Source organism: Amblyraja radiata, chromosome 37 (genome assembly GCF_010909765.2).
Source record: "Amblyraja radiata isolate CabotCenter1 chromosome 37, sAmbRad1.1.pri, whole genome shotgun sequence".
Taxonomy (NCBI): domain Eukaryota; kingdom Metazoa; phylum Chordata; class Chondrichthyes; order Rajiformes; family Rajidae; genus Amblyraja; species Amblyraja radiata.
The window spans coordinates 4,739,936-4,752,993 of record NC_045992.1 but is presented as its reverse complement, the minus strand read 5'-3'; the positions used below and the strand labels follow the sequence as shown (position 1 = coordinate 4,752,993).

The following is a 13,058-nucleotide window of genomic DNA, read 5'->3' as shown; positions in this document are numbered from 1 at the left end:
CTTTGCCATAGAAGGCTGTGAAGGCCATCAGTGGATATTTTTAAGGCAGAGATAGAAAGATTCTTGATTAGTATGGGTATCAGAAGTTATGGGGAGAAGACAGGAAAATGGATTTAAGAAGGAACTGCAGATGCTGGAAAATCGAAGGTACACAAAAATGCTGGAGAAACTCAGCGGGTGTAGCAGCATCTATGGAGCGAAGGAAATAGGCAACGTTTTGGGCCGAAACCCTTCTTCAGACCCACAGGAGAATGGAGTTGGGAGGGAGAGATAGATCAGCTATGATTGAATGGCGGAGTAGACTTGATGGGCCAAATGCCACAATTCTACTCCTATCACTTATGACCGTATGACCTTATGAGTTGCCCTAAAGCTTCAGGTTTACGATTGTCGTTCAGTGAACTTCTTATTTCTCTATGTTTGGAGGTCGACTGCTTTTCTGTGAAGTTTATGTGTCACTGTGTATTTGAAGGTGGTTGGCCACAGGAATAAACAAACAAACAGCATAGAGTCATAGAGTGATACAGTGTGGAAACTTGCCCATGTTGGCCCAACCTGCCCACGCCGGCCATCATGTCCCAGCTACACTAGTCCCACCTGGTCCATATCCCTCCAAACCTGTCCTATCCATGTACCTGTCTAACTGTTTTTTAAATGTTGGGATAGTCACTGCTTCAACTAACTCCTCTGGCAGCTTGTTCTATACACCCACCACCCTTTGTGTGAGTAAGTTACCCCTCGGATTCCTGTTAAATCTTTTTCCCCTTCACTTTAAACCTGTGTCTTCTGGTTCTCAATTCACCTGCTCTGGGCAAGAAACTCTGTGTGCAGCTTCCTGATCTATTCTCCTCATGATATTCTACACATATTCCACATTTTCTTTGGCTGCAAGGAATGTTGTTAAATGGGTGTGACTATTGCTGACAAAATGTGGACCATTTCTGTTGTCCCATATCATATATTGGACACCACTGTGGTAAGTTTAACATAATAAGTTAAAATGACTGGCCTATTTTCCACCTAAGTACCAGTTGAGAACCAGTCTACATTTATGATAAAATAATACATCAGCTTGATCTCCAGAAGCCATTTGAGTGGGTCTATGTACTTTTCTCTGAGGTACATACAGGTATTATTATGATGGCTTTAAATATACTCAATGGTTCATCAGCAAGGTTTAAGCCTCTACAACTGCAGGTTCTCTTAATGCTCGAAAACTAGTGATTTAGTACAATAGTAACAGACAATACGATTTCACTGGTTTATATTGAATATTGCAATTCTTCTTGCGTATGGCGTGCACAGCCTAAAGTTGTAGATCAAGGATGGACATCCAGGCCAGGACAGCATCAGTTACTGGGTGGATGGCTTTGATGCCCCCTGAGAAAAAAGCCTCAGTGGGCAGTTATTCACGATGTGTGGGGTGGTCTGGCCTGGACGTCCGCAGTCGCAAGCAGGGGCTGTCTGTCGTCCCCCACTTCTGCAGGGGAATATTGCAATTATACACAGCATATTAAAATATTAACAATGGGACATTTGCTGTGTGTCAGAGACGGATTAACTATAACCATATAACCATATAACAATTATAGCACGGAAACAGGCCAACTCGGCCCTTCTAGTCCGTGCCGAACACTTATTCTCCCCTAGTCCCATCTACCTACACTCAGACCATAACCCTCCATTCCTTTCCCGTCCATATACCTATCCAATTTATTTTTAAATGATAAAATCGAACTTGCCTCCACCACTTCCACTGGAAGCTCATTCCACACAGCTACCACTCTCTGAGTAAAGAAGTTCCCCCTCATGTTACCCCTAAACTTCTGTCCCTTAATTCTCGGCATATCCTCTTGTTTGAATCTTCCCTACTCTCAATGGGAAAAGCTTATCCATGTCAACTCTGTCTATCCCTCTCATCATTTTAAAGACCTCTATCAAGTCCCCCCTTAACCTTCTGCGCTCCAAAGAATAAAGACCTAACTTGTTCAACCTTTCTCTGTAACTTAGTTGCTAAAACCCAGGCAACATTCTAGTAAATCTCCTCTGTACTCTCTCTATTTTCAACCATCTCAACAAATCAGTTGCCTTGTAGGTTGCAAGCGACAAATAGGCACTGGCAAATAGCATATTATCCCAGAGTGAGGCCTATTTGACATTGAAAGGGAAAAAAAAAGTCACAGTTGCATCGCACCGATCACATTCTCCAGTCTTCTCAAACAGTTCCATCATTAGACATCTACAAAATGTCATCCCTGTAAGCTCATGCAGCAGCCAATTTGTGGGATACAAACAGCAATGAAATCAAATGAGCAAGTCCATCTGTTTCAGTTGAGGTTGCTCAAGCTTAAATGTTCGGTAGGATAACAGGATAATTCTACTTTTCTTTGAACTATGCCTTGAGGTTGTTATAAAACTTTCATCATAGTGATAGTGCGGGAAGAATACGCGTTGAGAGATGAGCTGCAAGACTTTGTTTCTTAGCATCAAAGGATTGAGTCACAGGAACACCTGGGATCGTACAGGTAGATGATTGAGAAGCAATCTTCTTGCGGTAAACAAGATAATGATTGATATGGAAAAAGTTTAATCAGCCGCACAAATACAAATTAAACCAATGGAACAAGGAACTCAACCGTAAATCAGCAAACTGAAAAGCCTCAATATCAGTTTTACCCAAGGGAATTAACAGCAGGGTGTTGGAAGCCGAGAACATTAAATCTATTACATTTATCTGTCCTTGCAATATGCAAAGCCATTCGGCCTATGAAGTCTGTGCTAGTTCTCGAAACATTCTTATCAGCCCCATTCCTCCCACATATTTCTTTGTAATGCATTCTCCCTCCTTCGTCCATAAACTCCATCTGATGTTCAAGCCACCCACCCATGCAAGGGTCAACGCACAATGACCAACAAATCTAGATTAGATTAGATTAGATTCGTTTATTGTCATTCAGACCTTTCGGTCTGAACGAAATGTTGTTTCCCTGCAGTCATACATATAATTAAAAAATGACAAAAACACATAATCAACACAAATTTCACATCCACCACAGTGAGTTCACCAAACACCTCCTCACTGTGGTGGAAGGCAAAATCTTAAAGTCTCTGTCTCTTCCCTTTGTTCTCCCTCTGCGCCGAGGCGACGGTTCAAACGCCGCGGGTGGTTGCTGCCTCCGCCACAGCTCCGAGAGTCGGGTCTCCACTGCCGCCGCCACTGTTCCGGGGCCGAGTCGGGTCTCCGCTGCTGCTGCTGCTGCCGCCGCTACAACTTCGGGGTCGAGTCGGGTCTCCGCTGCTGCTGCTGCTGCCGCCGCTACAACTTCGGGGCCGAGTCGGGTCTCCGCTGCTGCTGCTGCGCCACGGTTCCGGGGCCGAGTCGGGTCTCCGCTGCTTCTGCCGCCGCTACGGCACCGATGCCGCAAGCTCCGCCATTAGGCCTCGGCGCAGACGGAGAGGGGGAATACGACAAAAAAACAAAGTCGCATCCCCGGAAGGAAGACCAAAGCATGTTTCTCCCACCCCACCCACACACATACACAACTTAATAAAACAAAATTAACTAAAACATGACAAGAAACAAAAAGGAAGAAAAAAAACAGACGGACTGCAGGTGGGCCGCGCTTAAGCCAGCGCCGCCATCTTCACTACCCATGGGCTGTGAAGGAATCGAGAGAACGCTCTGGTTGAATCCATGTAATCATATTGAAATTCCAGGTCAGGATTGCTGGGACTGAGAGGTGTTGCATCACATAGTGTGCTCACTCCTCCACCCTCCCCCACCCCACTAGAAAGTTGTGTTACTGAATTCAATAATGCAATGAGGAAAGCGACTGTATAAAACAGTCAATAGTAGTACAGCCCCAGGGCGACTTCACTCTCTTTCTCACGCAAACACTGCAATGTTTTGGTATAACCTGTAAATCTCCAAAAAGCTTTTCCCAATTAATCCCAATCCCGAACTCTGATCCTTAACACTTGAATTTTCTTCTTAATGAATGTTTATCCAATTCTGTGCTTAATTTGCTAAAATCATCATTTCAGGCAGAGAATTCCACAGCAGAGTGCCCTTCTTTGTAAAATAAACTTGCCTATTATCCTCTAAATCACTTTTTCCAGATTACTGACCCTTCAGTAAATGAAGGATTCCTCCCATTTACTCTATCAAAGCAATTTGTAAACCATTAACTTTCAACAAATCAACCCTTAAGCCTCTGTGCTTTAAGGCTTTGGTTTCATCCATGACTCTGACCAGTATCTGGTGGAATCAAAAAGTCCAAAGCATTCCACGATGCTTTCTTAGGGTAGCTAAACATGCAATTGATACAGTTCTGCTCAGGGCAGCTGCATAACATTGGAAAGGAAAAATGCAATAACACCCAACCAGACACACATGCGCTGGCACCACTTGGATAAGGAGTCAAAGCCATGAGATAGGCCCTTCGGCACAATTCATCCATGCCAACCAAGATGCCCATGAATGCTGGTCCCATTTGCCCACGTTCAAACCATGTTCTCTTTACCAATACTATTAATAGACCTGTCCAAATGACTTTTAAACACTGTTATTATATTTGTCTCATCAACCTCATTTATCAGATCATTCTACATTAGCACTAGTGGCTGAATGAATGAAGAGGGATCGCATAGCTATTGTCTTTTGTTAAAGTTGGGAAATATGGCTAAAGAGAATGATGAACGATGAAGGAAATAATTGAGATATACATTGCATTCAGAAAGTATTCAGACCCCTTCACTTTTCCACATTTTGTTATGTTACAGCCTTATTCTAAAATGGATTAAATTCATTTTTTTAAATTATCAATCTACACACAATACCATATAATAAAAAAGCGAAAACAGGTGTTTAGAAAACGTTACCCATTCCTTCTCTCCAGAGATGCTGTCTGTCCCATTAAGTTACTCCAAAGTTTAATGTGGATTAAGCTACGCAAAAACTCTCCTCTATGAATAGCACAACAAATCCAGTACAAAACATGAATGGACATAAAGAATATTTGTTCGATGACATTTGGTTTGGGACCTTGAAGAAGATCCATTCTCTCCCCATAGTTCCACACTGGAGTATACAGCTTAGATAGATACAAAAAGCTGAAGCACCTCAGCGGGACAGACAGCATCTCTGGAGAAAAGGAATAGGTACTTCCCTCGAGCATGAAGGAAAGTTCCAGTGACCTCATAGGACCTCCTAGGCAGGGGCGGAAAACCCGGGGGGGCCAGAGGGGACACGTCCCCCCCATGTTTTGAGAGGTGGGTGACATCCGCGCCAGGTTAACCTGCCTGGGCTTGCGGGAAATATGGCCAGCGAGGAGAAGCAGCGCTGGTATCCCGTCAGTCCAGACAGGGCTGTAGTTAACCCGGTGAGACAGGCAGTTAGAAACATAGAAACATAGAAAATAGGTGCAGGAGTAGAGGCCATTCGGCCCTTCGAGCCTGCACCACCATTCAATATGATCATGGCTGATCATCCAACTCAGTATCCTGTACCTGCCTTCTCTCCGTACCCCCTGATCCCTTTAGCCACAAGGGCCACATCTAACTCCCTCTTAAATATAGCTAATGAACTGTGGCCTCAACTACCTTCTGTGGCAGAGAATTCCAGAGATTCACCACTCTCTGTGTGAAAAATGTTTTCCTCATCTCAGTCCTAAAAGATTTCCCCCTTATCCTTAAACTGTGACCCCTTGTTCTGGACTTCCCCAACATCGCGAACAACCTTCCTGCATCTAGCCTGTCCAACCCCTTAAGAATTTTAAAGTTTCTATAAGATCCCCCCTCAATCTTCTAAATTCTAGCGAGTACAAACCGAGTTGAGCTGCATTTAGCGCTGGATTGAGTCTCCGAAGCCTCGCGCGCGTGTGTGAGTGTGCGTATGCGCGCCCGGCCGCCAAAAAATTGTGTCCCCCGTCCCCTCCATGTTTTGATAGTGTGTTCCGTTCTTGCTCCTAGGACCACGTGTCGACCATGCTGCGAGTTTGAGTCGAGCACAGATTAGGTCGCCGCAGTGGGACAGCCCCTTAAACCTCATAAACAGCAGCTCAACAAATATCCAGCCAATCGCTCTTCAAACTTCCCTGAGGACCAAACAGTTGTCAATAGGTGTGAGAAATGTTTTGGAGATCTTTGAATCATACTGTGTGATATTTTATTCTCGCCTGAGCAGACAACTGGTGACTAGGTTTCATGTCAACAGCCCAGATATTTGCCCAGTGTGGGTAGCACTAAACATTTTATATAGTAAAGGCAAAGCACTGCAAAGAGGAATCAAAGTGCTGGAGTAACTCAATGGGCCAGGCAGTATCTCTGAAGATTTACTCCAGCACTTTGTACAGCTAAATTACTTAAGCACTTTGTCTTATTTTATACTCCAGAGATGCTGCCTGAACTACTGAGTTACTCCTGCACTTTGTATCTTATTTTGTAAACTAGCATCTGCAGTTCCTTGTATCTAAATTGTACTGCTCCACTGCGAAATCTCTTAAAAATATGCCTACTTTGAAGAATTTCTCCTGCTCTCTTTGATAGACCCAAAATATTGTCTACCTATACTAATCACCCTGAAGAAGTGTCCTGACCTGAAACATCATATATCCATGTTCTCCAGAGATGCTGTCTGACCCACCGAGTTACTCCAGCACTTTGTGGCCTTTTAATGCTTTGCAGTAACATTAGCACATTATGGTCATCCTTCAAAATTAATTTCATTGGAGTATCACACTACCTTTAAACATTGAAAGCCTGGATATGGTAGATCCCTGGGGTATCAAACCAAGAAAATAATATTGGTATCATGTTGACTACATCAATTCTCCATACATTGTACTTGAATCCAATAGCAAGTGGTTCAAGATGCATGCAGCATGAAGAGTCATCAGCCAATTTTTAAAACAGTTGAACAAGGTAAGCTTTTATCAACCTTATTTTCTTTGTTCACTGCATTTCAATTTTAATAAATAAAGTTTCTGGTGGGTTTAGTCCTTATCAAAACAAACGCTGTTTCCTTTCATTCACCAGTATATCTATTGGGATGATTTTTTTCACACTGCTTGTGAGGAGGGGCGAGAGCACTAGGATTACAGTAGTCTTGTTCTCTTCTTTTGAACTTGCATTCCATCAATTAAAACCGGCAAGAAAATTTGCATTCAAAGTTGAGAACAACGCATTTGGTTGCAGGAACTTGTTTCTCCCGATGACACATCAAGCATTTGACTATGAGTTACCAGATAAGTTGTGATGACTAAAATGACAACAGTTGTGCTAAAATATCACATGTCTTGTTCTTAGTTTGTGTATTATAATTTTCTCTGAATGCTGTAATTATTTTTAATGATTTGTAACATTTTTTTTTCTCGGAAGAGTGAGGATATTTTAGGGAGATCTTTTTCTGATGCGTTTTCGTATTAATACTCAACAAATCAGCATGATAATAAATAAGGTGACCCTTCAATGATTTCCACCTTAATTATTGAGGGATCAATATATTCCGCAGTCTAGAAGATGGAATGTTTTCAGTGGCAAAGGCTAAAGACAATGTAATCTTCCTTGAGGTGTGTTTTTGTCTGGAAATACCATTTTGATGCACAATCTGATGAACTTTGCCTGCCCAATTATTCTGACATGTATGTTACAAAGTACGCATCTGGCAGTTGCACTTTTCAAAAGCTAAACCTTCCTTGTGCTCATTTTGTAAAGAGAATGCAATTAACGCAACCTCCTTCTAATCTTTCACATTTAAGCTTTTATCTTCAATGCTGGGTTTGGTTTCATAATACTGTTCTTCGCTTAATCTTGATTTTGATCCATTATTTATTCCACGCAGGTCACATTGCAATCGGAACAATTGCTCCCTTTTCAATTCTGTGCATATTTACAATGTTTAGACAATTTGAACCAGTTAGTGATCTTGTAGCTACTTTACATCAGATTTTGTAGATCTGATTTTGCTTTCAACGTTCCATTGCCCCTTTTGTAATAAGTTTTATATTCTAGTATCTATGCATACCTCCTACGTTCCTCTTATATTGATGTTAAACTTGCCAAGGTTAAATATGACTTTGCCTTTAATCATTTATTAAGTGCGGCTTTGTGTGAATATTGCAACAAGAGAATGCACATTAAGACCACAATAATGATGTACAAAACCTTTGCAACTCACTGGAGAGGATTAATATAAAGTATAAATACAATGGAGATCATATCATGGATTAATTACCCCTCATAATAAATATTTGGATTCATCAACAGATGTAGTTGATGAATGCTGCCTACTTTGATCATTTTCTCAATTTATCATTTCTGAAGATAGCATTTGATGTGCCTTCTGTGTGCTTGCATTGATGAAGTGATGGATTGCTCACTAACCAGAACCTTGAACTGATTTTAACATGTAATCTGGCCAGTTTGCGTTTGCCAGACCATGTTGGTGGTGATTCATCTTAATCCATGAGAATAGGAAGTTACCATAGATGTGATTCTACAAGCAGAACATTTTCTGCAATCCAAATGTATAAAAGCTGCAACAATTTGATAAGATGGCACTGTAGTTGGTGCCGCTGCCTTGCGGCTCCAGTGATTCAGGTTCCATTCCTACCTTGGATGATGTTTGAGTGGTCTCCGCATGTTCTCGTGTGGGTTTTAGACACCAATCAGGAACAATTTTCATGCTGCCCTACTGGGTTAAATTATCCCAGGTCTCTTCCTCAAAAGCTCATTTGTTTTTCTATTGAGTTCATCTAAGCTGAGTTGCCACTCTGATGTAGAGGGGAGTTACTGGTGGTTGCCGACTTTGTATCCTTTTGCAGAATATAATCTGCTGTTCCTGGAAGTACAGAATGAGAGCAATCAACAGGCCGACAAGGTGGTGCAGCGGTAGAGTTGATGAGATCCGGGATCGATCCCTACTCCGGGTGCTGTCTGTACGGAGTTTGTACGTTCTCCCGTGACCGCATGGGTTTCTTCTGAGATCTTTGGTTTCCTCCCATACTCCGGTAAGGGAAGCGACAGTTCCAGGTGTCCCATGCCGCGGAGAGGATTCTCCCGACGCCGGAGCTCCATCACCTGGCGAGAACGGCCTGGAACATCGGGCCTCCGTAGCGACGACTGCGGAGGCCTCAATAGGCCCGACTATGGGTGGACATGGGGATGGGGACTGGACTTAGTGCCTTCCCTCATAATGGAAACCATTGTGGGGGGATGTTTTTTATGTTAAAGTTCTTTATTATTGTCATGTTTGTATTTTGTTTTAATGTGCTGCATTGGCAACAAGCATTTCACTGCACCAATTGGTGTAGGTGACTAAAGAGAAACCTTTGAAACCTTAAGACATGTCGGTTAATTGGCTTGGAATAATTGAAAATTGTCCCTTGTGTGTAGGACAGTGTTAGTTTGCGCTAATAGCTGGTCAGTACGGACTCGTTGGGCCGAAGGGCCTGTTTCCTCGCTGTATCTAAACTAAATCAACTAAACTGCATCTGAAGGAATCCGTGCTAATGCTGAGGAAAATTGCTTTAGTCTGTGAAAAATCTGGGGCCTCAATATCTGGAATTCTCTCCATCACTCAGCTTTGCTATCTCTCCTCCTTTAAACCACTCTTAAAAAAAAAAATGTGGCTCTTCGACCAAGCTTTTGATTTCTTGTCCTGATATCACTCCATTGACAGCACCAATGTTTGGTTGAGAACACTCTTGGAAAGCAAAACCCTATGTAAATGGAAACTGTTATTGAATTTCCGGACCAATTTAAGAACTGGCAGCATAGACTTCAGAGCAATGGGGCTTTGAGTCCTTTACTCAAATTCTGTTTCCAATAAAAATAAATTCCAAAACATTGATTTTCTTTACAGTGATGAATTTGTATGAAGCTGAAAATGAATATTGTTCTTTCAGATAATCATTAGTTGTTGTGGCGAACTTGCTGAAGTAATGACTTCAAGTTTATTCTGCTGTAAAATCGCTAACTGTTCTTGTTTGTCAGTCATCGAGCCGATTAGACGTTGGGTTTGATTCTGAGGTATTGTCCTATTAACATTTGAATGTAACTGGTAGTTGATTGATCGCTGTCTCAGACTTGTCAGGAATGTTGAGAAGCGGAACTCCAATCTGAAGGACATTTTGGCATTCGCCGTTGTGCTCTAATGAGTTTGGATATCGCTGATAGGAAAGCAAAATACTGCTGGAAATCCAAAGTGAAAGAAGGAAAACTGTTGGAGATTATCATGCAGCCAGGCAGCTTCTGTGGAGTGAGATGAAGGGCCAATGTTTCATATCCATGGCCCCATGATGGGTCTGGGAAATGCTTTGTGTTAATAGAGTCAGGAATAGACCAGGAAGGTGGTAGTTGTCCAAAAGGTGGAGGATGATTCATTTAGTATGGGGGATAGTTAAGATCCAGACTTTTGCTGTCAGCAATGGCAGCTTTCTCTCCTCCTTCACTTTTCAAAGGGACTGTTACCAGCAATAAAAGAAGGTAGACAAAAATACTAGAGAAACTCAGCGGGTGAGGCAGCATCTATGGTGCGAAGGAATAGGCGACATTTTGGGTCGAGACCCAGGTCGATACCTATTCCTTTGCTCCATAGATGTTGCCTCACCCACTGAGTTTCTCCAGAATTTTTGGCTAACTTTGATTTTTACGGCATCTGCAGTTCCTTCTTAAACTTTACCAGCTATAACCTCATTTCCCCCCTTGTTCTCTCCCACCAAATGCACCACTTCCTCCCAACAGTGCAGGTGATACAACTAAGCCTTAATTGAAGCACACGTTATATGCATTTGACCTGTCCGCTTGTCTTTTCCAGATTTTTCTCACTTTAATCATTCTGAGAAGGGTTCTGACCTGAAACGTCACCTATCCATGCAGTGGCGGACTGGGTCTAAAAATATTGGTTGCCAGTAATAATAATAATAATAAATTTTATTTTTATAGCGCTTTTCTAAGACTCAAAGTCGCTTTACAATAGTAACAGACAATAGCAAACGGAGAAGCGGCGAACAAACAGCGCCAGCGTCCTCTCCGTGCAGCACATAAAGAAAGAATACAGACATAACAATAATAGACATTTAATCGGAATAACATATAATCGGAATATAACAAATAATAAAGACATCACAGAGACACAAATTAAAAACAGAATTCAATCCAAAAACAGAAAATCAAAAACACAGTGTGAAGAGAGAGCAGCGGCAACCAATTCGTGCCAGCGTCCACTCTCCCTTCACGGCAGCCATCTTGGACACAGACTTACAAGACTACAGTTAGACAAAAAAAAAATCATCCCCCCACAGTGGGTAGCACTGTGGAGGAAGGCACAATGTCCAGTCCCCACCCCATGTTCACCCCAAAGTCAGGCCTATTGAGGCCACCGCAATTGCCTCTACGGAGGCCCGATGTCCCTGGCCGTTCTCACCGGGTGGTCTTGCCCCGGCGTCGGGAGAGTCCTTTCGGCGGCTGGGCCACTTGGAACGGCCGCTTCCTGGTTGGAGCCCGCGGCTGCCGAAGCCGACAAGGCCGCGCCGGTTTGGAGCTCCCAGGCTCCAGATGACAAAGTCGGCGCCGCCTCTCCGCAGCCCGCAGCCCGGAGTTGTTGCTTTCGGCGGTCCAGCTCGCCAGAGCTCCAGCGCGTCGCTCCAGCGCGGCGACCCAGGCAAGGCATCGCCCGCTCCGCTCCGCACCAGCGCTCCAATGCCGTGCCGCCGCCGAGGCCGAGGTGCTGGGCGGTTCCCGCCAGGAAACGGCGCTCCAAGCCCTCAGGTAGGCCACGAGGACGGATCGACGGGCAGCCCGGAGAAGAAGCTGCCACACCGACCAGGTAGGGACCTAGAAATTAGGTTTACACCTACCCCCCACATTAAAAAGACCATATCCCCTACAAACAAAAAACAGGACTCAGTAAAAACTATAAAAAAAACGGATTTAAAACGGACGGCTGCTGGCTAGCAGCCGTTCACCAAGATGGCTCCTCCTCCGTCAGTAGACAAAGGGGGCCCACCCACAACTACAATGCTATAATTTAACAGGGGCCCACTTGCCATCACTTGCTATCACTTCATCAGGGGCCCACTTGCCATCGGGCAAGCTGACACCTTGGCCAGTCAGCCACTGTATCCATGTCCTTCAGAGATTCCACCTGACCAGCTGATTTACTCCAACACCATGCTGTTCTCAAGATTCCACCATCTGCAGTTAATTAAGTCTTCGTCTTCCCTTTCATCATTCCAATTGTCCAGGTTTACATCGGAGATAGACACAAAATGCTGGAGTAACTCAGCGGGACAGGCAGCTCCGCTGGAGAGAAGGAATGGGTGACGTTTTGGGTTGAGACCCTTCTTCAGTCTGAAGAAGGGTCTCGACCAGAAACAATTTTGTGTCTGTCTTCGATTTAAACCAGCATCTGCAGTTCCTTCTTACACATTTTGTTCAGGTTTACATCATTTCTTCCAGGTAAAAATGTAATTCATGTACATGGATTTTCCTCACTTTGCCCTATTATCTACTCTATGCAATATAGTCTAGATGACTGATTTGCAAAGCAGCTTCATGCAAGTGGTTGCATGATCAAGCATTTGGCCCTTTATTCTTCCTGCCAAATACTTTTTGTTTCACTCCCTCAATTCATTATCTTTTGTAATGGTGTACTTAGTGGAATTATATTTTCGTAATTTGTGTATTTTTTTCCACTCGTCTGACAAAGAATACATGACATGACATAAAAAGAGACTGTTTGGCTGATCGAGTCCATAGTGGCTCTCAGAACATTCCCTGCAATCCCATTCTCCCATGTATATCCCTACGAAACTATTCCCTGTCCCATCAACTCCACCCTGAATCTCCTGCTGTTTGAGGACATATCTTTAAGGTAAGAGGCCATCAACAGGGGTAACGTACAATGGCCATTAATCCACCAATATGCATATCTTTGGGGATGTGGGAGGAAACCAGAGCACCAGGAGAAACTCAAACAATCACAGTAAGAACATGTAAACTCTGCACAAGCAATACCTGAGGTCAAGGTTGAACCCAGGCCACTGGAACTATGCACA

General features: G+C 43.4%; 1 protein-coding gene across 1 annotated transcript in view; it reads left to right on the top strand.

Moving 5' to 3' along the window:
- lrmda (leucine rich melanocyte differentiation associated) overlaps positions 1 to 13,058 on the top strand; it is a 645,680-nt gene that overhangs the window by 185,833 nt on the left and 446,789 nt on the right. The gene's annotated exons all lie outside the window — the stretch shown is intronic.